The sequence below is a fragment of the Vanessa cardui genome, chromosome 6 (assembly GCF_905220365.1).
Source record: "Vanessa cardui chromosome 6, ilVanCard2.1, whole genome shotgun sequence".
Lineage (NCBI taxonomy): Eukaryota > Metazoa > Arthropoda > Insecta > Lepidoptera > Nymphalidae > Vanessa > Vanessa cardui.
In genome coordinates, this window is record NC_061128.1 from 2,948,013 (window position 1) to 2,973,996 (window position 25,984).

Sequence of the window (25,984 nt, forward strand, 5' to 3'; positions counted from 1 at the left end):
CTGGTATAAAAGCGATTTAGCCGATGATTCCCCACTATACCTTTACCATTAGTGTAGTGGCGAGGTTCTGTCGTAAAGTAATGAATTTTAGGATAATTTAGTATTAAGTTAAAGATATTCTAAAAGTTAAATGTAGCAATAAGCATATAATTTACGCTAAAATGTTCTGGAATATGGAGTTTCTATGAGAGGTGGCAAGTTTCGTTAGGAGTTTTAAGATGGCCGAGTCATCGCCCGGTTGATTGCGTATCCTTGATTGTCTTTAATCTATCCAAGGGAAGTTACAAGGATAAAGATGTAAGGTGGGTACGATTTTTATTATATTTTATCTAAACGGTTTACTTTTCTTGTAAGGGTTACTTCACCTTAATGTATTTTGATAAACCTAATTGCGTCGTAATTTGACCTTGTCGCGCCGTACAAAGTCAGTATTATTTGTTTGATTTAAAATTTGATGATGTCATCAATGTCGGTTAACACCCGACAAACTTATAACTGTACTAATTTTATTTTATGATTTATATTTCTTTTTAAGCATATGAAATATTTAGATTATCAAAATATCTATTATGAAAAAAGTTTAGTTTTGGAAATCATTAAGAAACTTGTTAGTATATATATATTTTTTAACATGTAACTTAAATCGTAATTGGTTCAGACGGCTGTACAGTAGATTGTATACTGTTAGGCGACAGCTTTGTCGGTAGTCTGTACGGTACCGTTGGTACCTGACTTTTAGATGACGTCTAACCAAAATAGAAAATAAGTCAGATGAAAAAAATCGTATTCGGAATCGTATTCAACAAAAAATTGTAATATAACAAATGTTTTGCCTTACTCGTAATATAATAAATAACGTCATAAACAGCTGATATGTATGAAATTAATGCCCGGTTTCTTATTTTTTTCACTACAAAGTGACGCTAAAATTGATTTTGCTAAAGAGTTACACGAGATTATTTATTATGCAGTAGTATTTCTTAATTTTCTATTAAAAAGTAAAAATGATAAGGAAAGCACAATTAAATATCAATTCAGGTTATGGTTATTATTATATAATTTCAATTTATTAAGGATATAATAAACAAATCCAGAGTGTTAGGCTAAGAATAATAACAGATTAAAGTATAATAAATATAAGCGAATTATCAAACATAATAAATATCCACAATAAGAATTAAACGAACATTTTATATTGAGTAAATCGAAACGGAAAACGTGACCAAAAATAATGTCAGTGATAAAAAGATTACCGTAGTGATGACAATGTAAAGACAGCTTACTTACGTACTCTTTAAGGCAGTTATTAGTTCTATCTTGTTTGGTAATTAGGCGTTAACAAAAGTAAACTGTAATTAAATAGGCACTAAGATAACAAGTACTCGTTCATATTAACAAATATTTATTTCGAAATTATAGAGTTGAATTGAATCACATCTTAAATGATTGAAGAGAATTTGTGGGAAAAAGGATACCCATATGCAATTTGAGTTCTTAGTTCTAATACAAATTTAGCTAGATATGAACTTCAATTTATCTGACAAATAATTAACTATATAGAACAAATAACAAATAGTTCATAGATCTTCATTTTAAGTAGCACCCGGTTCTTTGTATAGTCAAAATGTTTTTGTTTTTTTATTTAGAAAATGTGTATTATTTCAAGACATTGACTGCAGATTAATATTAGGATAGATTATAATAAATTGATACTATAAAGTAAGAAATAGTTGCTACACAACATTTTACAAAAAAGTATAGATACTGTGTATAATTTCAATGAATATGGTCATTTAAATCAATCGACTATAGTATCTATCATGAAATTCAAAAGGGGTAATTAATCTGAAAGGATTAATATTCAGTACATAAAAAAGTACCAAAAATGACAAAAATAATCAAAAATGCAATATATTTTACATCTAGACCGCTTGAGAACTATTGTATAATAGGTGGTAGTTTTTCCAACGGTCTCACACAATGCCTACTTCAGAGGAAGTAGATAAAAATTCTTAATCAAAGAATTAAATAAATATATCTTATTCCGACAATTGTCAGTAAAGTGAAATCAAATATATTTATGTTCAAAATATTATGTTATTAAGAGGATCACGCATAACTTGATTGCATACAGTTCGCCAAATAAATACGGCCTATAATGAAATAGAACGAAATGAAAACTAGGAATAAATTAAAAAAAAAGAAATAATTGTCATAATTTTCGGAGTTTCAGAAAATTAGCAGATAACTGAACAAATGTTATTACATTTGTAGTTTTCTATTACATCACGACACAATTATATTAAAAAAAATTAAAATATTTCATGAAAACGAATTTGGTCTATATTATCTGGATTTATATTATTACGAAAATTAAAACAAGTTAAATGAAAATTAAGAACATAATTTCTCGTAATATATAAAATATAACACAAGTTACGATTTTAAAAAATCCTAATATAAGTTTAAAATTGATTATTACAAAAAAAATGTCAAAGTACTCATCAGTAAATATATTATATACTCATTGTATAAAAAATATATTAGAAGAAAAAGAATAAAGAATGTTCACATAAAGTAAAAGAAATAATGTTCATTCTTAATTAAACAATATATCTTATATAAATGAATATCAGGTGAAGATGAAAAAGCGGACTTACTGCAAAAGAATATAATAAAAGTAAGCAATTACATAAAATGTAAACGGTATAGATAGACATAAAAATCTCAGTTATACTTAAGGGGACTACAGGAGCTAATTGCCCTTGAGAATCACGCGCACACACTTACACTAACGACAAAAACGGCATGTCCCCCCGCGCACTACGCTTAGCGAGGCGGCGAGTTTACGCCTGAATATTCCAATAGATGGCGCCGAACCGCCGCGCGCCGCGCCGAGCGAAAGCGAAGCGAAGTCAATTCTATCAATTCTATCAATCATAGATTTCTTAAAAATAGACAGGACAACAGAATTGTTTTAATTTCTTTGTGTCATTTAAAAAATTATGATAAAATTAAACTGAATTAATTAAACTTAAATTATTATTATTTTATGTACAAAAAATAGTTAATTTAAACATTTTTTTCTTTTATTTTTACTGTATCAATTCAATTAGTTGTAATACTAAATATTAAATCGTACCTATTTTTAAATTTTGTAAGTTTGTTAAGCGATTTATTAAATAAAATTGGAACTGTTCGTAATTTGTACATTGACAAAAAGCGTAGAGTTTGTTCGTTTTACTAATATCGGTACACAAAGAAAAAAAATTAAGTTAAAAAAGTCAGCATCAAAAAGTTACTATAAAAATAATATCGTCAAGTCGGTTTAGTAGAATTATTGGTTAACTCGGTCAATCACAGTGGGTTTAGTCATAAATCTCATAAAAATAGTTTGGATTTTGGAATTATTTGTATTGTTTTTGACTGATATTTGAAATGAAACTGATTCAATTAAATTCAAATATTTTTATTTATTTTTGGTTTAACAAAAAAACAAATAAATTTCGTTTCAATTTTTTTATTAAAATATTTTTTTTAATTATTCGTTCGTCGTCGTTCGTTATTAAAATATCTTGGATACTTGCAATCAATATTTCACCCACTTTCACTGAAGCTACGAGCTAAAATTTTTCAATTGATACTATTTCCAATCTTTAAAAAATATTGAATTACGTATATGACACTTCTAAATATTTTAGTTCTTTGGTTCACAACAATTACATATTTCAAGGTGGCCCAGTGGGTAGAACGCGCGCATCTTATGCGGGTTCAAACCCAGGCAACCACTAAATATTCATGTGATGTGCTAATTTGTATTTATTTATTTTTTTTTATTATTAAATTTCATCCATACATAACTATATTTCCTATTATAAACAAAATTGATAAAATTAAACTCTAACGTAATAGAAATAGCTTCCGTGTTATTTTTTCTCGATTTTCTTAATTCTGAAAAAATAAATGCATAGTTGTTAGGAATTAAATTTTAATAATTATAAAATATATATATATATATTTAAATATAGTCCTTTAAAAATAATAAAATTTTAGTTCAGAGTGCGGGGATCGAACCCGCACATTCTTCTTGGACTTGCTTGCATTGACCAAATACTCCGTGGTGACTGTAAGAAATCTGTCGAAAAATCTGATTATATGCGAACTAATTGCATTGTTTTTAATAAATGTTTCCAATAATCATTATTTATATATATATATATATTTATACGTATATATATATGTTTACTAATTAAATACTCTTTACCTTTTCATATTATCTTTCATATGTTCGGCTTTTTAATTTATATGAACGTTTTTTAGTTTTCTTCACAGATTGTACTTTATTTCCCATGTTTACATAATTAAACTTTATAAAAAATAACTTAACAAAAAAATTAATGGCTAACTACAACTAGACTATTTTAACTTAATATATTTATTTACATAAAAGAATAATATTCGACACTTAATTTACAATTAAAATTACACAAAAATAAAATCTACGAGATTTTATTCGCAACGATGCGGTAAAAAAGAGCGACACGTCTGTATAGCAACAGGCCTCGGCCGGCAGTGTCTGTACGAGGCGCTCACGCACACATGCTTACGCATTTTGGTCGAAAAAAAGAAAATCTGATTTAAAAAAAATCTATTGATTTTACTAAATAATTAAGATAATAAATTTTTAGTATATTGTTTGTAGAATAATCTGACAAAAGACCAAAATTATTGAAGGTATATAAGTGTAGTTAAAAAACAAAAAAAGACTTTTTTAGAGGTAACTTTGCGATTTTTTTCTATCGTACCAAATTAATTACATCATGTTTTCAACACAATTAATAACTAGCATCTATCCTGAAGATTAACATATATTTTTTTCATTTGGTTTATTGCATTGGATTATATACTTTTTGGCATTTTAAAACTTGCATTTAGCTCATGTAGTCCCCTTAAAACACAAATTAAGTCTTAAAAAAGGTAGACAAAGAATTATTCTCAACTAAAAAAGTCATTAGAAAGACTTCTTACAGGATAAAAACATTCACTTTTTAACAAACTCTTCAAGTTATGTTTATTATTTTGTTTATAAAATTAAAGAATTGTATAATATGATTTTAATATACTCATTTTCAATGAAAGTATGTAATAATATTGTATGCAAATGGTATATGGATAGTGTCATCTTAAAGTATATTAATATAATCGTTATTTTTAATAAAATAAAAAAATATATATTGAATCTCAATGGTACACACAGTCTTTCAAATCTCAATAACATAATTCATCATTGATAATGACAAAATAAAATTAGATTACTATATACAAGAAGCAAGCCTTACAGAATAAGAATATGGACTGGCATACTAATGTAATCGTCATTTTCAATCAAATTATAAAAATAATTTTGAATCTGAATAGTAAAGACAATAAAAATAAAAAAAAAATGTTACTAGTCTCAGGTATAGACGGTATTATACTGAAAAGATTAAAATAGTCGTCAGTGTAGTTAGAAAACAAAATTAGATATACAAATATTGGCAGCGTCATACAAATCTCAAAGCTATACACGATGTGTTACAGCAAAATAACGTTATATAATAAGACTCTTATAATAATAAGTCTATATAATAAATAAGACTACTTAATCAATGAAAAAATTAAATTGGTTAAAATGTCCAGAATGGTATAGACGTCTTACGGAATAAGAAAATGACTCGTTTTCTATGATGGTATAATAATATTGTTAGTCAATGGTATATGGATAGTGTCATCTTATGACAAATAAAATGAAATTCGAAAAATATTATTGAATCTCATTCGTATAGACTTACAAATCTCAATGCTGTAGACCATATCTTACAGCATATTAACACAGTATAGACTTACATAATAAGAAAAGGAAATAACACGCTTTCAATGCAAGTATATAATAATATTGTATGTCAATGATATACGGATAGTGACATGTTAAAAGCATTATATAAGCGATCATTTTCGATGCGGAGCGGTCATTTTCGATGAAAGTAAAAAATAGTATTGAATCCAAATGTCTGGTATACAAATAACAACATATAACAAATTTTAGGCATAGACGGTATTACACTACAAAATATATCAATAGTCGTTGTTAGTTAAGTAAGAAAATACATTGGATCGCAATAGTATATAGACACAGATGTGTCTTATAGAATAAGAATACGACTTGTTTTCTATGAAAGATTACAATAATATTGTTTGTCAATAGTATTCGGATTGTGTCACCTGAGAGCATAATATGTTTATCATTTTCATTGAAAGTATAAAATACTAGTGAATCTAAATAACGTATACAAATATCTAACAAAATCTCAGGCATAGAGGGGTGTTATTATACTGCAAAATATTTCAATAGTGGTTTGCCAGTGAAGTACGAAAATAAATTTGTTCTAATGGTATTGATAGTGTCCTTAACAAATCTTAGTTTTAGACGATAGGTTACAGCATTATAACGAAATAGTTTAAGAACGTTTAAGATACAGGATAACAATATAATAGTCGTTTTCAAAGAAATTATAAAATTAATATTGAATCTCAATAGTATGGTACATACAGTCTTACAAGTCTCAATGCTATAGAAGATATACTACAGCATAACATAATTGTCAATGTATCAATGACAAAAAAAAATTAGATCACCATAGTATACACAAAATGCCTTACAGAATAAAAACATCGACTCGTTTTCAATGCAAGTACACAATAATGTTGTATGGAAATGGTATATGGATAGTGTCGTTTTCGAGCACATTAATATAATCGACATTTTCAATTAAATTATAAAAATAATATTGAATCTGAATCGTTTAGACAGACTTACTGATTTTAAAGTTATACACGATTTATATATACGGTTTTCAATAAAAGTAGAAATTATTATTTTATATTATTGCTAGTCTGAAGTGGAGACGGTATTATACTATAAAAGATAACAGACTTTGTCAGTGTAGTAAGAAAATCAATTGGATTCAATGGCATTGAAAGTGTCTTGATCTCAAAGCTAAAGACGATGTCTTACAGCAAAACAACTTAATTAGTCTTAAACAATTAATAAATAAAATTTAATCACAATGATATAGACAAACGTCTTTCTTACAGAATAAGAAAATGACTCATTTTCTATAAAAGTATACAATAATATTTATTGTCAATAATATATAGATAGTGTCATCTTAAGATATAATAAAATAATCGTCATTTTCAATTAAATCGAAAAATATTATTGAATCTCAGTGGTATCGAGACTTATAAATCTCAATCATAGCTTACAGCATATTAACATAATCAATCTTTATCAATGAAATAATTAAATTTGATCACAAAGTTATAGACAGATGTCTGACAGAAAAAGAAAATGAATTCGGTTTCAATGAAATTAGAAAAACAATATTGACTATATGGTATTGTCTTATGAATCTCAATGCTATAACTCATATCTTACAGCATATTAACATAATTATTTGTTATCAATGAAAAAATAAAATTAGGTCACTATAATATACTTACAGTATAAGAAAAAAATAACACGTTTTCATTGCAAGTATATAATAATATTGTATGTCAATGATATACGGATAGTGTCATGTTAGAGCATAATAATATAAGCGTCATTTTCGATGAAAGTATGAAATAGTATTGAATCCAAATGTGTGGTAGGTATACAAATAACAAATTTTAGGCATATACGGTATTACACTGCAAAATATTTCAATAGTCGTTGCCAGGGAAGTAGGAAAAAAAATAGGATCTAATGATACTGACAGGGTCCTACACATCTCAAAGCTAAAGACGATATCTTACAGCATAATAAGACTTTTTCAATAAAAATAGGACATAATTTTGAAGCTCAATGATACAGATTATAGACAGTCTTAAGAATGTCAAAGGTGACACCAAGTGTCTTAACCAATCTTAGTTATAGACGATATGTTACAGCATAATAACGAAATAGTATACAAATTATTATTAACTCTATTATTATTTATAATTCCATTTTCAACAACATGAGCATCTCACAATTTTTATGTTTGAAATGACCTCATATTCTTCTTAGTTGTAGAGTAAGCAATTGGAGAATTAAACAGAACTTAAACGATTTAGTGTCTGTAATAACCACAAACATTACAAAATACATCAGGATTGTTAATATAACATCATTAAGTACTAGCAATAATAAAATAGTAACATTAACTTTTTCGAAGTTATCGTAACACAGTGACTCTTTAGGAACAAAACCGAGAAAAAATGAAATGAGGATAGTAAGTAAACTAGAGCTGATGAGTTAAAATGACTTATGGCAATATATTGTACATTACATGCTTTATTGACTGCAGGCACAAACAGAGCTGCACCAAAAATTTTTTTGATTTTTGTAGGCTTGTGTAATGAAATAAAATTTTAGTCACAAAAATAGACTTACAGAATAAGAAAAAAAATAACACGTTTTCAATGCAAGTGTATAAAAATATTCTATGTCAATGATATACGGTTGGAAGAGACATCTTAGATCATAATAATATAAGCGTAATTTTCAATGGAAGTATAAAATAATATTGAATCCAAATGTATGGTATACAAATAACGACAAATAACAAATTTTAGGCATAGACGATATTACACTACAAATTGCCAGTGAAGTAAGATAATAGATAGGATCTAATGGTACTGACAGGGTCCTACACATCTCAAAGCTATAGACGAAATCTTAGTTACAGACGATATGTGTATATATATACAGCATAATAATGAAATAGTCGGTTAAGCATACAGGATAACTATAATAGTCGTTTGCAATGAAATTAAAAAAAATATATTGAATCTCAATGGTACAGAGTCTTACAAATATCAAATTCATAATTGATAATGACAAAATAATATTAGATCACTATATACAGAATAAGAATATGGACTCGTTTTCAATGAAAGTATTTATTATAATGTTGTATGGGAATGGTATATGGATAGTGTCGTTTTAGAGCACAATCATAATATAATATATAATCGTCATTTTCAATTAAATTATAAAATAATATTGAATCTGAATCGTATAGACAATCTTACTAATCTTAAAGCTATACAAGATATTTTACTGCATAATAACATAATGTGTATTTGTTTTCAATAAAAATAGAAAATAGTATGGAATTTAAATGGTGTGTATAAATTATGTAACAAATCTCAGGTATTGTACTGTAAAATATTTTGATAGTCGTTTCTCAGTGAAGTAAGAAAGTAATGACTCGTTTACAATGTAAGTAGAAAATAGTATTGAACAAAAATGCTGAATACAAATACCTTACTAGTCTGAGGTGTAGACGGCATTATACTGGAAAATATTATAGTTGTTGTTAGTTTAGTAAGAAAATAAATTAAAAACAATGGCATTGACAGTCTCTTACAAATCGCAAACTATAGAAAGATGTCTTTCAGAATAAGAATATGGACTTCTCTAAGGTATGTCGATAGTGCTATGTTACAGCATAATAGTATAATCGTAAATTTCAATAACATTGAAAAGTAAATCTAACTGGCCATATACAATTGTAGAACAAATTATAGGTACAGACGGGATTATACTGCGAAAGATTGTAAGTCATTTGTCAGTGAAGAAAGAAAATTAATTGGATGTCTATGGAATATGCATATAACTTCACAGGATAAGAATATGACTCGTTTACAATGAAAGTAGAAAATGTTAATGAACTAAAATGGTTTATACAAATATCTTAATAAATCTCTGGCATAGACGGTATTGTCGTTATTGACGTTGATCGTTATTGACAGTATTGACGGTATACGGTATTGACATTGTAAAAGATTACAATAGTCGTTGTCTAGTGAAATAAAACAAAACATTGGATTCTATGTTATTTAGTGTCTTATAAATCTCAAAGCTATAGGCGATATCTTACAGCATAAGATTTTTTCAATGACAGTAGGACATATTTTTGATTATAAATTATATTGAAAGTCGTACAAATGTCAAAGGTGAATAGACAAGTGTTTTATAAATCTTAGTTATAGACGATATGTTACAATATAACAAAAATGGTCATTGGAAGTGAAACTTGAAGCTTACAGGGTAACAATATAATGGTCCTTTTCAAAGAAATGATTAAAACAATATTGTGTATCAATGGTATTGTCTTAAAAATCTCAATGCTATAGACCATATTTTCAGCATTTCAATATAAGTATTTTTATCTATGATAAAATTGGATCACAATTGTATAGTTACAGAATATGAAAAGAATAAAATACTTTCAATGCAGGTTAATATAAGCCTCATTTTCAATGAAAGTATATAATAGTATTGAATCTACACTGTGTATACAAATCTCAGGCACAGAGGGTATATGGAATTTAAATGGTGTGTATAAATTATGTAACAAATCTCAGGTACAGACTGGATTATACTGTAAAATATTTTTATAGTCGTTTGTCTGTAAAGTAAAAAAATTATGACTCGTTTACTATGTAAGTAGTAAAAATAGTATTGAATCAAAATGGCGAATACAAATACTTTACTAGTCTCAGGTGAAGACGGTATTATACTATAAAATATTATAAAAGTTGTTGTTAGTGTAGTAAGAAAATAAATTGAAATCAATGGTATAAACATTGTCTTACAAATCTCAAAGCTATAGGCGATATTTTACAGCATAAGACTTTTTCAATTAAAGTGGGACATTTTTTTGAATCTAAAGATATAGACAGTCCGAGAAACGCCAAAGATATAGACAAGTATTTTAAAAAACCTAAGTGATAGACGATATGTTACAATATAATAACAAAATAGTCGTTGCAAATGAAACTTGAAGCTTCCATGGTAACAAAATAGTGGTCTTTTTCAAAAAAAATATTAAAACAATATTGTATATCAATGGTATTGTCTTAAAAAATCTTAATGCTATAGACCATATTTTACAGCATTTGAACCCAATTATTTTTATCTATGATAAAATTGGATCACCATGGTATAGTTACAGAATAAGAAAAGAATAACACGCTTTCAATGCAAGTATATAATAATATTGTATGTCAAATGATATACGGATAGTGACATGTTAAGAGCATGATAATGTAAGAGTCATTTTCAATGAAAGTATGAAATAGTATTGAATCTACACGGTGTATACAAATCTCAGGCATAGAGGGTATTACACTGCAAAATATTTCAATATTGGTTTGCCAGTGATGTAAGAAAATAAATTTAATCTAATGGCATCAACAGTGTCCTACAAATGTTAAAGGTGACAAGTATCAAGGACGGTATATTATATACTATAAAAGTTAATAGTCTTTGTCAGTGGCGTAAGAAAATAAATTGGATTCAATGGTATTGAAAGTGTCTTGATCTCAAAGCTAAAGATGATGTCTTACAGCAAAACAACGTAATTAGTCCTAATCAATGAATAAATAAAATACTACTTACAGAATAAGAAAATGACTCATTTCCTATGAAAGTATACAAAAATATTTATTGTCAATGGCATATGGATAGTTTCTTCTTAAGATGTAATATTATAATCGTCTTTTTGAAAAAAATCGAAAAATATTGGATCTCAGTGGTATAGAGACTTATCTCAATTCTATGGATCATATCTTGCATATTAGCATATTAATATAATTATTTGTTATCAATGAAAAAATAAAATTAGGTCACAATATATTAGACTTACAAGTATAAGAAAAAAAATAACACGTTTTCATTGCAAGTATATAATAAAATTGTATGTCAATGATATACGGATAGTGCCATGTTAGAGCATAATAATATAAGTCATTTTCAATGAAAGTAAAAAATAGTATTGAGTCTAAATGATGTATACAAATTACGAATATGTTACAAATCTCGGGCATAGGGTATTACTTATTATTATTAGTCTTTGTCAGTGAAGTAATAAAAGAAATTGCTTCATATAATATATATATATATATATATGGATAGTCTGACTAATCTCAAAGCTATACACGATATCTTACTGCATAATAACATAATGTGTACTGGTTTTCAATGAAAGTAGAAAATAGTATCGACCCTAATTGGTATCTAACAAATCTCAGTTATAGGCGTTATTATACAGTAAAATATTTTAGTTGTCGTTTGTCAGTGTAGTAAGAAAATTGACTCGTTTACAATGAAAGTAGAAAATATTATTGAAGCAAAATGGGTATACAAAAATATCTTGTTAGTCTCAGGTGTAGATAGTATTATAATGTAGAATGTTATAGAGAAAGATGTCAATATAGTAAGAAAACAAATTGAAATCAATGGTACTGACAGTCTTACAAATCTCGAAACTATAGACGATGTCTTTAGCATAATAAGAAATGATTATTAAATGAAAGTAGGACATAATTTTGAATCATAATGATATAGGCAGTCGTATTCAATGGAAGTATATAATAATATTGTCAATAGTATAGTTCGACTTACTAAAACTTGTAATATAAAATTGGATCTCAATGGTATTGACAGTATCTCACAAATTTTTAATGTTATCGTCAAATTGCGAATCTAAGATTCTTGTATATACCCATACAAGAATCTTAGATGGTTTATTATTTCATAGGATTATAATTAGTCGTACCAATGAAATGAGCTAATAATACTGACATAATATCTCACGATAAGGACATAAAGGTTTAATGAAATCAAATACAAGAGAATATTGAAATTCATATAACCAACAAATATTACATTTAATTAATGTTAGTAGCTAAGTGGTTTTATTAAATTAATATGTCGAAAGCAGGCTTTTTTATTGAAATTATATGCGCGCAGTCCTTTGTATAGAATATGATATAAAATATCTCTAAAAAGTTCGATACTTAAAAGCGTTAAAAATGGAGTATAATCTTATTCGTAGATTTTTTTATTGAACCTTAGGTCTTATTAGTATTTCGTTTATAAAACGGGAGCCGCTGCCAACATTAAGTGATCAAAATGTCTAGACTACCTACTAAAATAGAGAATTAAACTGGCTATTGTCCATCTTTTGGTATAACTACAAAGTGTGTATAACTTGCATAATAACATAGGACACAAATATCACCAGCAGAAGTTGAATTACAAAATAAGAACTTGAAGTAATTCTGTGAGACACCAATTAATAATGAAAACGCAACAAAAACACATGTAATTAAATCGCATCCTACAAAAATTAGTAAGTTTCATCTTTTTAGTGGCGTTTTTTATAAGCATTACGTTTACAAACCGTTCGACAATTTTATTTTATCCTTTTTATCAATAACATTGTAATAACATCAACATAAAATATATTGCCAGGCTTCTATAATAATAATATTGGTATTAAAGACAATAACAAGGTTATCATTATTTGGTAACTAAAAAATGTAATAAAACTTTGCACGCATCGAACGCGAAGTTTCATCTTGAAAGTGATTTCTTTATATGACTTAAAGGTTTTTTTTTTATATCATAAAGAAACATTTAATTTGGCTACGTATTTAAACTAAAGGCAATTAACTTAACAAAATATGTTTATTTCAAAATTACTGAGAAATTTGGATAGTAATGTCGAAACATATATATAAAAGGATATCACGATCGTTAAGTATATATCATTTCGGTATTTCACAATCTGTATGCAAGCTGTTGATGACGTTATGTTTGCGTTGAATAAGCGGATGACGACTTACCTTTTATTTATATTACATTAACCTTCAAAAGAACAGATGTTTGTGCGATATAAAAGTATAATGATTGTATCTAAAATTTAAATTACATTTATAGGTTTTAATAAAATGTTTTTAGGCATAAAAATGTAATTTTCGACTGGGTAATAATAATCATAAATAGATGCAAGTTAAACAAAGGTTTCTATTATATTTAATTTCTAAAAAGATAATTATGGTATAAGCAGTGTTTTACAAATTTAAAAATGAGACGGTAAATCTTACAGTATTGCAAGTAAAATTAAAGAATATTATGCTTATAAAAAGAGTCTTTGTTTCGCAAATCAATTAAGTATATATAATAAATATTATATATAGGGTTAATAAGAATCAATTTTGAGTTTCTTAAAATAATATATCACACATAAGTCTTAAACTGTGTATTATTAAAACAATCTAGAAAATCTCATTTTTATATATAGAAAAATAAAATGCGTAATCATTTGGTAAAGCATTAACTGTTTACAATAAATAAAAGAATTAATTACAGACAGGAATATTAACTATTGATATTATTCCGACTGGGAGTTGAAAAATACAAAATGTTGAACCTGGCATTGGTGCCAATTTGTAGAACAAATTAGTAATATAGCATTATCATAAATAGGACAATATAGTAAAGGTAAACTGATATTTTAGAGGTTGTGATTTCGTGAAGACACTTCGTGCATATATTGCAAACGCTGGCTGAACGCTATGAAATAGATCAATCTAGTTTAGAGATTAAAAAAGGTCCGCGATGTCTATTTCTTACGGATACCCCACAATTTTACTTTACTTTTTACGAGAATAGTGCTTATTTTCGAAGCGATATTTAGTAATAAAGCATTAGTTCTTATCCAATTAAGTACCTTAAATTCATTGTGTATTTGACATAATATATAGATAACGAAATCAATTGAAAGTAACCTAAACAAATAAGAGTTTTAATTAAAAGGAATATTTTAAAAAAATAATAATAACTGTGATGTATTATTCAATAAACAATTATAACGGAGCAAACATACACAAAATTAGTCATTATACTTAAATGAATAGATGATTTCCTTTATCAATCCGTAAAATCTTAGTAACTTTTGAAACTAATGCACTAAACTGACAACTAATTTAGTGTGATAACTTGTTTCAAAATAGACATCTTTGGACTACGACTCGTTATAGTCTACGTCATGAAATCTTTTTAGTTTTTAATGGACATAATCTTCTGAATCAAACTGAATTGTCAAAATGTCTGTTAGTATTCATATATTCTCGATCGGTAAAGCAGACTCGCTCATACTGAGAACACGAAAATAGATCTTAAGGTGACGAACCATTTCTTACCCTGACTGTACATAAATGTACCTATTAATTTACATATATGCAGCACGATACAAAAATGGCAAAAGTTCAAATATAATTAATATTTCATAAGCTTTTATTCGTGTTATTTAAATATAAGTATCTTATTAATTCTACCAAAATCTGTTTGTATATGAATAACGAATTATTTCAAACTAAATTAATGTTTTGTGATTTTTATTATATTTCAGGATTATTGTGATATTTATTAACCTTTATCCACGCTTCTTCTGCAGACTCGGTTTAACTCGTCGAACATCATGGCAGGTCGATTACATCCCTTACATTAGGCCAGTACTTTAGCAGATTCAAAAAGTATTTATATGGCTCGCGTCGGTACAAACGCTAAGGAATACGTCCGGTCATCGGTGTAGAAACGTCCCCGTGTAGGGATCTTTCTAGTTGGTTACGCAGGTATTGATAAATTTTGACTTTAAGATAACATTTTAAAAAATCATTAGATATTCTTTATATTAATGAAAGAGAAAACGTTATTTGTTTATAAATAGATCATATTACAAATCAGAGACATTCTTAGTAACATTTATAATATAAATTAATTTAGTAAATAATAATTAGAGTAATAATAAATTGAAATAAATGAAACCGGAAATTGAATTGGAAATAATAGACGTTCTATTCTTACTACAATAAGTATAGCTAATAGTCCGTTTAGATCAGATCCGCCGGTCCATGACATATACATGTTAGTCACCTAGCACTTGACATATTAGTTATAAGGATTGATTTCAGTAATGGTTGTCGTCAATTGATTTTCAGATGTTTAGTTGGAGCTACAGGCAGGCTTGTTCGCTATGTATCACGGTAGCCACGAGATAGCTAAAGCTCTTAGTTACGATCATTATACTCCAACTTGAGTTTAGATGTTACTGGCTGAAATAGTTACATTTGTAAGTTTCGGATACATACAGATTCAATTACATTTATATATTGCAAATTAAGCTTGTATTTAAATATATATTATATTTAATATTGTTATTGTAACTGAAGATAATTTCTTATCTTTAGGTCGTAATTCAATATATATTACTTAGAATATTAATATCGTACATGAATTATTAGATACGAGTTTAAAGTTAGTTATCACGAAATACAGTAGTCTAAGATACGAATATTAAAATAAAACAAGCGATGACGTACAGTTAATTTAGTGTTTAGATTATTTATAGGTTCGTTATAACATCACATTAAGCACTTTGATTTTGTCTAGATGTAGCTTACTTTTATCTTAGCTGTATGGTTTATAATACGATAGTTACTAATGATGAATTTTAGTAAGAATTTAATAATATGTATTATTTACGACATAAGATAGTTACTAATGCTAAACTAAGAATCATTCGTTAGTGACACATACTTTTATACTTATGTATGTATATATGTATATATTCAACTCATAACAAGTTTAGAAAGCGTAGTATTAAGGCACTCATACGCAGTGACCTAACACCTATTAGGTATAGTATAGGACGAAATTATATCTGAAATAGTGTTACCCAAAAGATAGTAGGTTAAAAATAAGATTCATTATTGTTGAATCTATAATACCGAAATGGGCACGTTGAACAGTTTATATTAGGTTCGTTAAATAGTAGTGTTTAGATTTAAAAGCTTAACAGCAACATACGAGAAATAAATAATTTAGCTACACTTGGATAATATCGTCATTGCTCAGTTCTTAAATAACATCAGATCATATTTATAAAGAAAAAAACTGCGGGATAAAAAGCATTAAAACTCGTAATCGGTGATTTATGTACGTGAAGATTGTTAAAATATACGAAAAATGTAATCTGTCGGAAAATATGAATAAAATGAATTACACATTCTTTTTTTAAACTATTTAAAAAATAAACTAATATTGTTAAAAATTCAATAAAAGCAAAACCAGTCACACAGTTCTTTTTATTTTTGCAACTAATCTTTTTTTCTTTTTAGCCCTTTTCCTTTAAAATATATTGAGTTAACTCTTATTCAAAGTAACATAAAATCAGGAACTTCAGCACATACATACATATATGTATAATAAATATATAAAACGCAACATAACTACTATATGAAAGATACGGGAATACAAAACACAGAGAGAATAAGAGGAATAAACATTAAAAAAAACTAGAGAAGAATATATCAATATTCATCAATTTTACAGATACAAGAATTAGGCGATATAATCGGATGATACCGTGTAAAGTTTATTAGTTTTGTTTGTGGGGAAAGTTTTGTGCAGTTATAATAGTGTTCATGTTTTTTAAGAAAAGTATTATATTCAAAACGTGAAAGTTTTAAGTTAAGTGATATGTTGAAAAATGAGTTGATGGTAGATAAAATATTTATTCGACGTTATTTAATTTAAGAGTATTTTTTGACAAGTTACTAGGATTTCGAAAATATAGAGAAGTTATCCATATTGGGCGTTATAACCATATTGAAAAGGTTGAATTAATTGAAATACAGAGCAGAGTTCATTCAGAAATTAAATAATGGTTTTTATAAAAAGCACTCAACATACGTCACATTTACGTTGAAAATAGTTTCAAAAAAGGATGAAAAATATAGCAAGATAATCGTTTTTAAAGTGTGCAGTTAGTGTCATAGTGGAATGTTTTGTTAGTGATAATGAATTTTTTGTTGTATATATTGGAAGAAAAGTTAATATAAAATAATATAAATATAAAAGTAATATGAAAAGTATCGAAAATACCGCAATGAGTGAAAGAGACTTGATGAAATCTGTAATAAATACAATAAAAATATCCATAAAATAATGTACTGATTTTAAACTACGAAGATTTGTAGAATTTCGTTCATGGAGGATCACATTAAGATTTAAATATTTGAATAACTAATTTCTGCTCGTAGTAGAAAAAAAACTGCGCTAATAGAAAGAAGAATATATAGCCCTAAAATCTTGGAAAAGGTAACACTGACGTTTACCATCGAAGAGATATTACATGTTAAATTAAAAATCCGAAATAATAGCTCAGTTGGTTCCATTTTTACAGCATTTTATAAGACATGTATTGATGCCACTTTGAATAGATTTAATTAATGAATGCGTTAAGTATCTTAAGATCTCTAATTAGCCTAAGGTTAGGATGCATTAGAGGCCATCGCTTCACTTATCAAAAACGTAATAACGGATATCTTAAAAGAAAATAACGGAAACTAAAACGTTAAGAACAAGTTCAACTACATGAAGTCTGAAAACTAAAAACAAATTAAAAATAAAGAAACGTACACCTACTAAACGAAGCCTATATTTATATTTAATAAACGAAGAAAGTAAAGTATTTAATCTAACAGCACTAGCAAATATAATCACAAGTACACAAATACGTGAAACTTTATTGAAATTGCCGTATGAGAAATCGATCTTATGGTGACGTTGTCTTAGGTGAGTCCAAGAGAAAGAGAATGACAAAATATATATTTTTTTTGCATAAATTAAATATTTGTATTGTGTATTATATATTAATATTTTTTTTATCTTCCTTAACTATCTTTCCTTTTTCGTTTAGCTTTTTTTTTATTCCAGATAAATAACAATATTGGTAACAAGAATGTTATACAAAATCAAAAGTTAAGCATTTAAAATTTTAACATCATAAGCGTACGATGAATATTATTTGGCTTGGAACCGTATTACATTTCAAAATAATGCATAATATAGTGCGATATTGGCTTGACCTTTTTTATATTTAACTATTTAAACTAAAATTGGTACAGCATGGTCTAGATTGTTTAACACTAGGGATAGTCACAATTCTCAGCTGACTGCACTGATTAGCACTTGGATGACCCTTGGTTGATGAGTAAGGTTTGTTTTTAGCATCTGCTTGTAAATATATTTTATTTGTTCGATATATCACGTGATTCGTCTTTCCTGCGTTTCGATCCATGTGGATACATCGAAAACGTAGTACACACCTTACTATGCTTATCAGCCCCACATACATTGTTCAAGTAATCAAATTTATTTCAGAGAAAGGTTAATATTCAATGTTATAGGCTTAATTGGGATTAATTGTGGTGATTAACGATTTTCTTTGGATCTTGCCTATAACTTTGTATTTGAATGAGCATGAGATTAGGAGGGATTGGTTTAGTCAATTCGCCAATTGTTTGTTAAAATGTTGCTATACAAGTGTGAACAGGCTTGGATATTACTAGTGCATTTCTGCAGATATACATTTGGTGCTTTTCACGGCTTGAGAGTTAGGATCCATGATTCAGTCATCGGTGTCCATACGGGGTATGTAACTTTTTTAAAGTAACAAATTAATAACGATACACTACTAGCAAATTCCAATGTTCTTATGTAATGTTATTTCCCTCACAGTATTAATAACAATTTACATACTCGCTTTACTTATGTGAAATGGTTTTTATAAAATAAATTATGTTGTGTTTAAAATATGGTTTTGATGCAATTATAATAAATTTTATTTCAGTTTGTGTACTAGTTACACGGTTCTTTTGGTATTGTAGTTGTTTTGCTCGTTACAAAACTTACGAAAACAAAATTTGCTTTGAAATTTCTTGAATTTTTAACTTCATAATACAGCACGACTAGGTGATTAATATTTTGTTTTCAGCTGAACTAATCGATAGAAAATTTAGAAAGAACCAATTTTCTACATTGCAATAAAAAATACATACATAATACACACTAGAATAAATGGATTTATACACGGAGAAGATTGTTCCTGCACCATATTGCTTTTGAATCCACGATTTTATCATTATGCCAGTTTGTTTCTTCGCATTATAGTCGTCTGTAAGCTCAGAAAAACCCACCAAGCTTGAGTCACGTGGTTTGTTTGTGGTTCCGTGTAACAATTATAAAACGATATTTTGGTAAAACGCAATATGCTAACTATCCAAAGTGTTACTACTATGTAACAAAAGTAACCGTTGCTGCTTCCATGCATCGTCCAAGTCTTCTTAAAATAGATATGCTTTTATTTGCATTTCAATGATTTTTATGTTTGTAGACACAGTTCATTTTGATTACAAAATTTTCTGTGATCTTTTATAAAATGCACCAACAATTGTTTGTGGCTAACTTTAACATGTGAATGAGCATGGAGCTAGATGGAACATGTCATATGGAATCGAGAATTCTTGCAGGTTTAGATGGTGTGTGATAGTTAAACATTTGTTGTCACTTTATTATTCTTATATATGGCACATACATCGATGTTGGGTTTACTAGAGGCAATGCAAGATTTTCATGAGTACAATGCGAAAATATGTGCTTAAGTTATTGTTCATCTTAATGCTACTCATCGGTGTTTATGTAATATATTAAAGATCTCTTATCCCTCATTGTATTAAATGCTTTTTATTTTTAATAGAGCTTTAATAATTTGTGGAATGTCACTATGATACTCTTTTAATAATATTGCTGTGGTGATTCGTCCGTTTTTAGTAAAGATGTAAGGTCCAAAATTAGTGTTTGTAGCCATTAACACTTTTTTCAGTCCTGGCATATGTTGTCGATATGTTTTGTATATGTTATATAATAGTTAACACTCCAGTGTAGCGAGTATGTTACTCTGTATCACAGGATATGCTTTGGGAGAATGACCAGTAGGATCACGAGTGCGAGAACGAGCTGTCGCTTGAAAATGAATTCACTTCAATTTATTATATTATGCTTAAATGCTTTTGTAGGATTAATGCCTTAACGACCCAAGAAGTAATTAATCTCTGCAAAAAAGAAACAAAGTTTGTCCTATTTCGTTTGTTGTGGTTAAGTGTTCGTTTGCCAATTGTTAGTAATATTAGTTCTGTTTTTAGTGAATACATTGTGAATAGTGAAAATAAAAGCATGAATACAAAAGTTAAGTTTAATTGAAATGGTTTTAGCTATCTACTTACAGATAATATTGAAAAATAAATAATGCAGACTAGTAATTATGAGATTAAAGTTAAAGTGTCAGTGGTGATGTGCTGTGAGTTGTATTGAGAAGTTTAAATTACAAGTAAATGTATTCTAAAAAGTTATTTATATTCATGCTATAGTTATAGTATAGAGAAATGAGAAAAGTTGAGTTGATGTGGAAAGTTTGTGTAAGTGAGATCTAAATAGTTCTCAGTTCAATCTGTTATTAATATTTTTTCTTGCAGTTGATAAATTTATAGGCATATAAATTATGCAGAATAAATGTTAACACGCCATTAAAACTCGTTGCAATAAAATATATTAGAAAACAATAACCACTATTATTTACAGATAATGAAATATTTTTATAATAATTCCAGGAATATATAAAACGTTTTTTTTCTAATTTTTTTTTTGCAGTTATATATAAATGTAAAACAGTATAAATTAATGAATTAAATAGCAAAACAACTTTAAGAACACGAGAAATAAACAAGCCGAGACTTTCGTTTTTACATTTTAATTTCAGTTAAATTTCTAAGATCCTGTAGGCTCGGATGTCTGCAGAGTAACATTATACGAATATTATGTAGTTCTACTCAGACGACACTGAACGAGATTAATATAGGTAACCTAAAATAATAATGTTTTAATAATTAGAACTATGCTAGCGTTATAAGGACATATACTTTCCACGTGTGCCTTTTTTTAATATTATTACAGTTCGTGATTTTATGGCGTCCGTCGTGGTTTTGGTGATCCAACCAGACAGCGGCGTCTGCGTATAATTATATTTTTCTCACACTTATTTTGCAGGTATTAGACATTCTTCGCTTACGTTTAATCGGCGGATACTTTATAAATAATATTAAGGTAAATCTGAACATAATGTTTAAGATTAACAACAATTTTCCTTTCTTGCAGAAACAATACATAACTGTTACTAGATGCAATCAGTATAAATCATATAATATTTTACATCTATTTAGACAAATAGTAAATATTCATGTTATCCATAAATAGTTATGTACTTTAAAAATTTTCTTATTCTCCTATCTATCATTAAAGGAATATAAAAAAGTTTTTATTTGCATATATATTTCTTCTTGATTCTTTTTTAATATTATTATTTTTAATTTTTTTAAAAAAGTTCGATGATTTCACTTCACGCCGACGCGGTCAATGCTTACAATATAACGTTTTACATATTTTATTTACCATTATTTCACACATTGCTAGTGATCAATTTAATTCATCAGATTGACTTATTTGGCTGGTTGGCATATATATAAATTCATATTTTATGTGAAATGTAAATTTTGAAAATGTATATACTTCCTATTGTTCACTTCGGAAATTATAAATGTATAACGTTGTTTTTGCGTTTTCGTGTATCTTTTTACAGTTGACTGTCTCGACAAAAGCTAAACGTATAAATCGGATCGAGCGGAAAGCGGGGTTCGAAATTTAATTAGGCACAAAGGCAACGAATGAGAACGGTATGATAGAATTATAGCCCACACCAAACATTTTTGTCCTATTTATATATTTTTTTTCAATTTGAGCTTTACGGCGCATGCAGCGGCATAGGTTGCATACCAAAATTTTAATTTATCATAATCCAACAACGCAGAAATGCTTGTTATGCTTTTTTTCGTGTCGGTACATTTTTGCAGTTCCGGATTATTTCCTGACGCCTTATCCCGTTCGGTGTTAACTCCCGAAGGAGAATAAATAAAATTTTAAAAATAACAGGGCATAACTTGATAGTACAATGTAAAGGAAAAATATTGAGGCCAGAACATGCAGTCTTACGCGGGCTTTAGGACTTCAAAGTAGCAGGTAAACTTGCCTTTAGTTCGAATCTTATATTTATGTTCACAGTTACCAGATACGAGGTCGCTTATATATATAGGGAACGGGCGGAACGGACATACGGTTATGTTTGAAATAATGTCATATGAAAAGTAAAAAATTATAATTCAGGTAATAAAATCATTTACTGTAACTGTAATCTTAGGAACACTTTCCTTAAGCCTTTTTGTTTGCTTTTCTGCGTGTTGTTTGATCTTTTTACAGTTGAAGATTTCCGCACAAGTCTAAACAACTTTTCCTGACATCGAATTCAATTCAATGGTGATAAATTGGTATGAATACATGTGTGCATATGAATACATATATGTTTGCTGACACCAAGTAGATTATGTTGATGCCAATGACGTGTTAGAAGCATGACTGAAGATAAACTAGTCTTAAAATCTCTAACCCCCCTTTACCTTTACGTCGTTTTCTTGTGTCCCTTAATTATTGTTTGCAGTTATCATGCTGGCAGATAGCGGCATTCACTACGAAGGACAACAAATTCGAGCCTAACCAAATCTGATTGCACTCGTAAGCAAAATCCGTAGGAGCCACTTTACTGTACTGTACGACTCAAAAGTAGAAGTTATTGTGACACTCGCATGATTATTTTCAACTACACTACACATCAAGCTATATAAAAATATTTGAGTATGTTTTTTCGTGTGCCTCTCGAAATTTTTGCAGTTCAGAGATTCGTGCAGATAAATAATCTACGGAGAAAGAAAACGATTCTACGATAGTAAACAGCGACGGTGTGTTGGTTCACTTGCATTGCCTGTGAGTTGTATTTTAGGCCTTATTTATATCCTAAATAATTAGTCTATTGTCTTAGCTATAATAGTTAGTATAATAAGAATTGATCTATCGGCGCAGTTTCGTGGAACGACAGTAAGGTTCTGTCTCGGGATATCGTATGTATTGGCCATGCCGCATATTATTATAGACGTAACGTTGCTGCTGCTGCTTTCAATTAGAGAACTTCGATCTAAATAGGTATTTAATTTATTTTTGCATTCTTACGCGTAAATAACATCACTACATCTTTGTGTAGCAAAAGTTCTGTGTGTATGTGTTGTTAGTTTTAGCGTAAGCGATAGTATTAACGTTAGGTTCTGCTTGACTCTGGTATGTAAGGGTCATTATCTCAAACTAACTAGGTATGGAAATGCGATTTCTTAATCTTTTAACAGGTGTTTATATATAGCTATAGGAAATCGAATGAAAAACATTGGAAGTAAATGTTTGCCTGCGAGAAATATATATTCGTGTCGCCCTAATTGGTACGTAACAGTTTGGTATTTTAGGACACGGACGATGAAAATATTTGGCTGGTAGCGGGTTTATATACAAAGTATGTAGATATTTAGAAGCATATTGGTGGTTGTTGTTTTCTTTCGAATGCTTGATTAATGAGTACTGTGGATAAAATAGATCGTGTAAGTGACAGTCGCAGGCTATCGTAAGTTTTAATATTATTTTACTGCTTTGAAAAATCATTAATACAATAAATTTATACAATAATTATAAGAGTTACTCATTATTTACAAACATTACTTTATTAATTACATTAACAAAAAGTTCCTAATATGTGTTAGGTCTTTATTTAAATTAATATAATATACATTAATTTTTAAATATAATTTACTTTAATATTTCAATTATTATAATATTGATATAAGTATCATGTCACCGAAATCTTAACTTTAAGATTATATTATAACGAAAATACAATTTACAGCAAAATAATTGTTTCATAACATATATTTTCGCAATATGTATGTTCTATTTTTTCAGATATATTAACAAAAATGCTCATTGAAATCTAGAAATAAAGAACTTGCCACTTAGGATAAATGTATTAAATGAAGTACCTAGTAGGTACTACCTACATGGTAGGATAGAATAGTAGGTATTTACTTAACAAATTTTTTCAAATGATTTTCAGGTTATATTTTTATATAAGACGTAAAACCGGGCGATGACATATAGGGAGGGGTTTTAGTCTTAAGAATTTAATTATTTTACGAAATTATGGAACTAGGCAGATATAGCTATATATTTCAAAAAATATATATATTAGCAAACAAAGCAACAGAAAAATAAATATAATGGAATTCAAAAATTGGCTTAAATTCAGATAAAAAAGGTGATGCCTGTGGAGTTTCTTGCGCCGCTTCTTCTCCACAGAAGAACACCTTCCGAAGCGGTAGTAGATGTTTTCAAAATTAAAAAAAATGTAAATACTAAGATACAATATAACAATTAAAATAAATTCAAAGGTATAACTATTTCGTCGTTTTATTTCACTTCCAATTTAGATTCAAATAAAATTCAACAGATTACTTGTTGTTTTATTACCCTTGCCCTTATCCCCATATTCCTGAAGAAGAACACAAAATGAATCTTGAAAAAAAAAATCGTATGTGCATAACTTTAAAATCTAATAGAATCTCAGTATTATTGCAAAGTATGTTATCAGTTTTAAAATGAATACATTTAATACTTGATGAAATATCAGGTAACCTACATTTAAAGAGAAACATTTTGAAGATAAAACACCTCTATTTTTATAGAAATTATATGGACTCCTATTTTTTTTTATTTCTCACTGGATTACGAAAAAATTAAATAAATGTTCGTATAATTTGTTAAAACTGAAGCAATGCCTATTTTGCTGCTATCTAAAAATAAATAGTACAGCAAAGTTTAATTCCCATTGTCATTTCAGTACCTAGTTCGAGATGGCCTAAATAAAGTCTTCATCTCTATCCTTTGTTACAATGCCACGCTATTGTTTTCTAATGACAGTTCAATTATATTTAAAATAAATAGTGTGATATGCCAGTTTTAAATGCTATGCCATATAAAATAATTAAAGTTTTACAAATTATTGATCAATTAATTACAATAATAATTGTATATAATAACTGGCAACCAACGAATACGTCAACATGCAAAAAATTGGGCTGTCACAAAATTATTCAAAGAAATTTATTTAAAATAGTGTAAATCTGATTTTTAAAACTAAAAAAGTAAAATACAGACCTTTAAAGACCAACATAAAACAATAAAATATGCATACATACCAATATGAACAAATATACAACAACAATCTGCAGAAAATGAAAGTGA

At 27.9% G+C, this 25,984-nt stretch overlaps 1 long non-coding RNA gene across 4 annotated transcripts; it reads left to right on the plus strand.

Annotated features, from left to right (window-relative positions):
- Nucleotides 1-25,140, plus strand: LOC124530169. Of its 4 annotated transcripts, none has more exons than XR_006966458.1 (6): nt 1-302; nt 15,315-15,492; nt 15,859-15,989; nt 17,038-18,496; nt 18,638-19,354; nt 19,698-25,140. It is a non-coding gene; the product is annotated as an uncharacterized LOC124530169 (long non-coding RNA). The 4 variants fall into 4 exon arrangements; XR_006966459.1 differs by having other exon boundaries at nt 18,638-18,919; nt 19,085-25,140; XR_006966457.1 differs by having other exon boundaries at nt 18,621-25,140.
- The last annotated feature ends 844 nt before the right edge of the window (nt 25,141-25,984 follow it).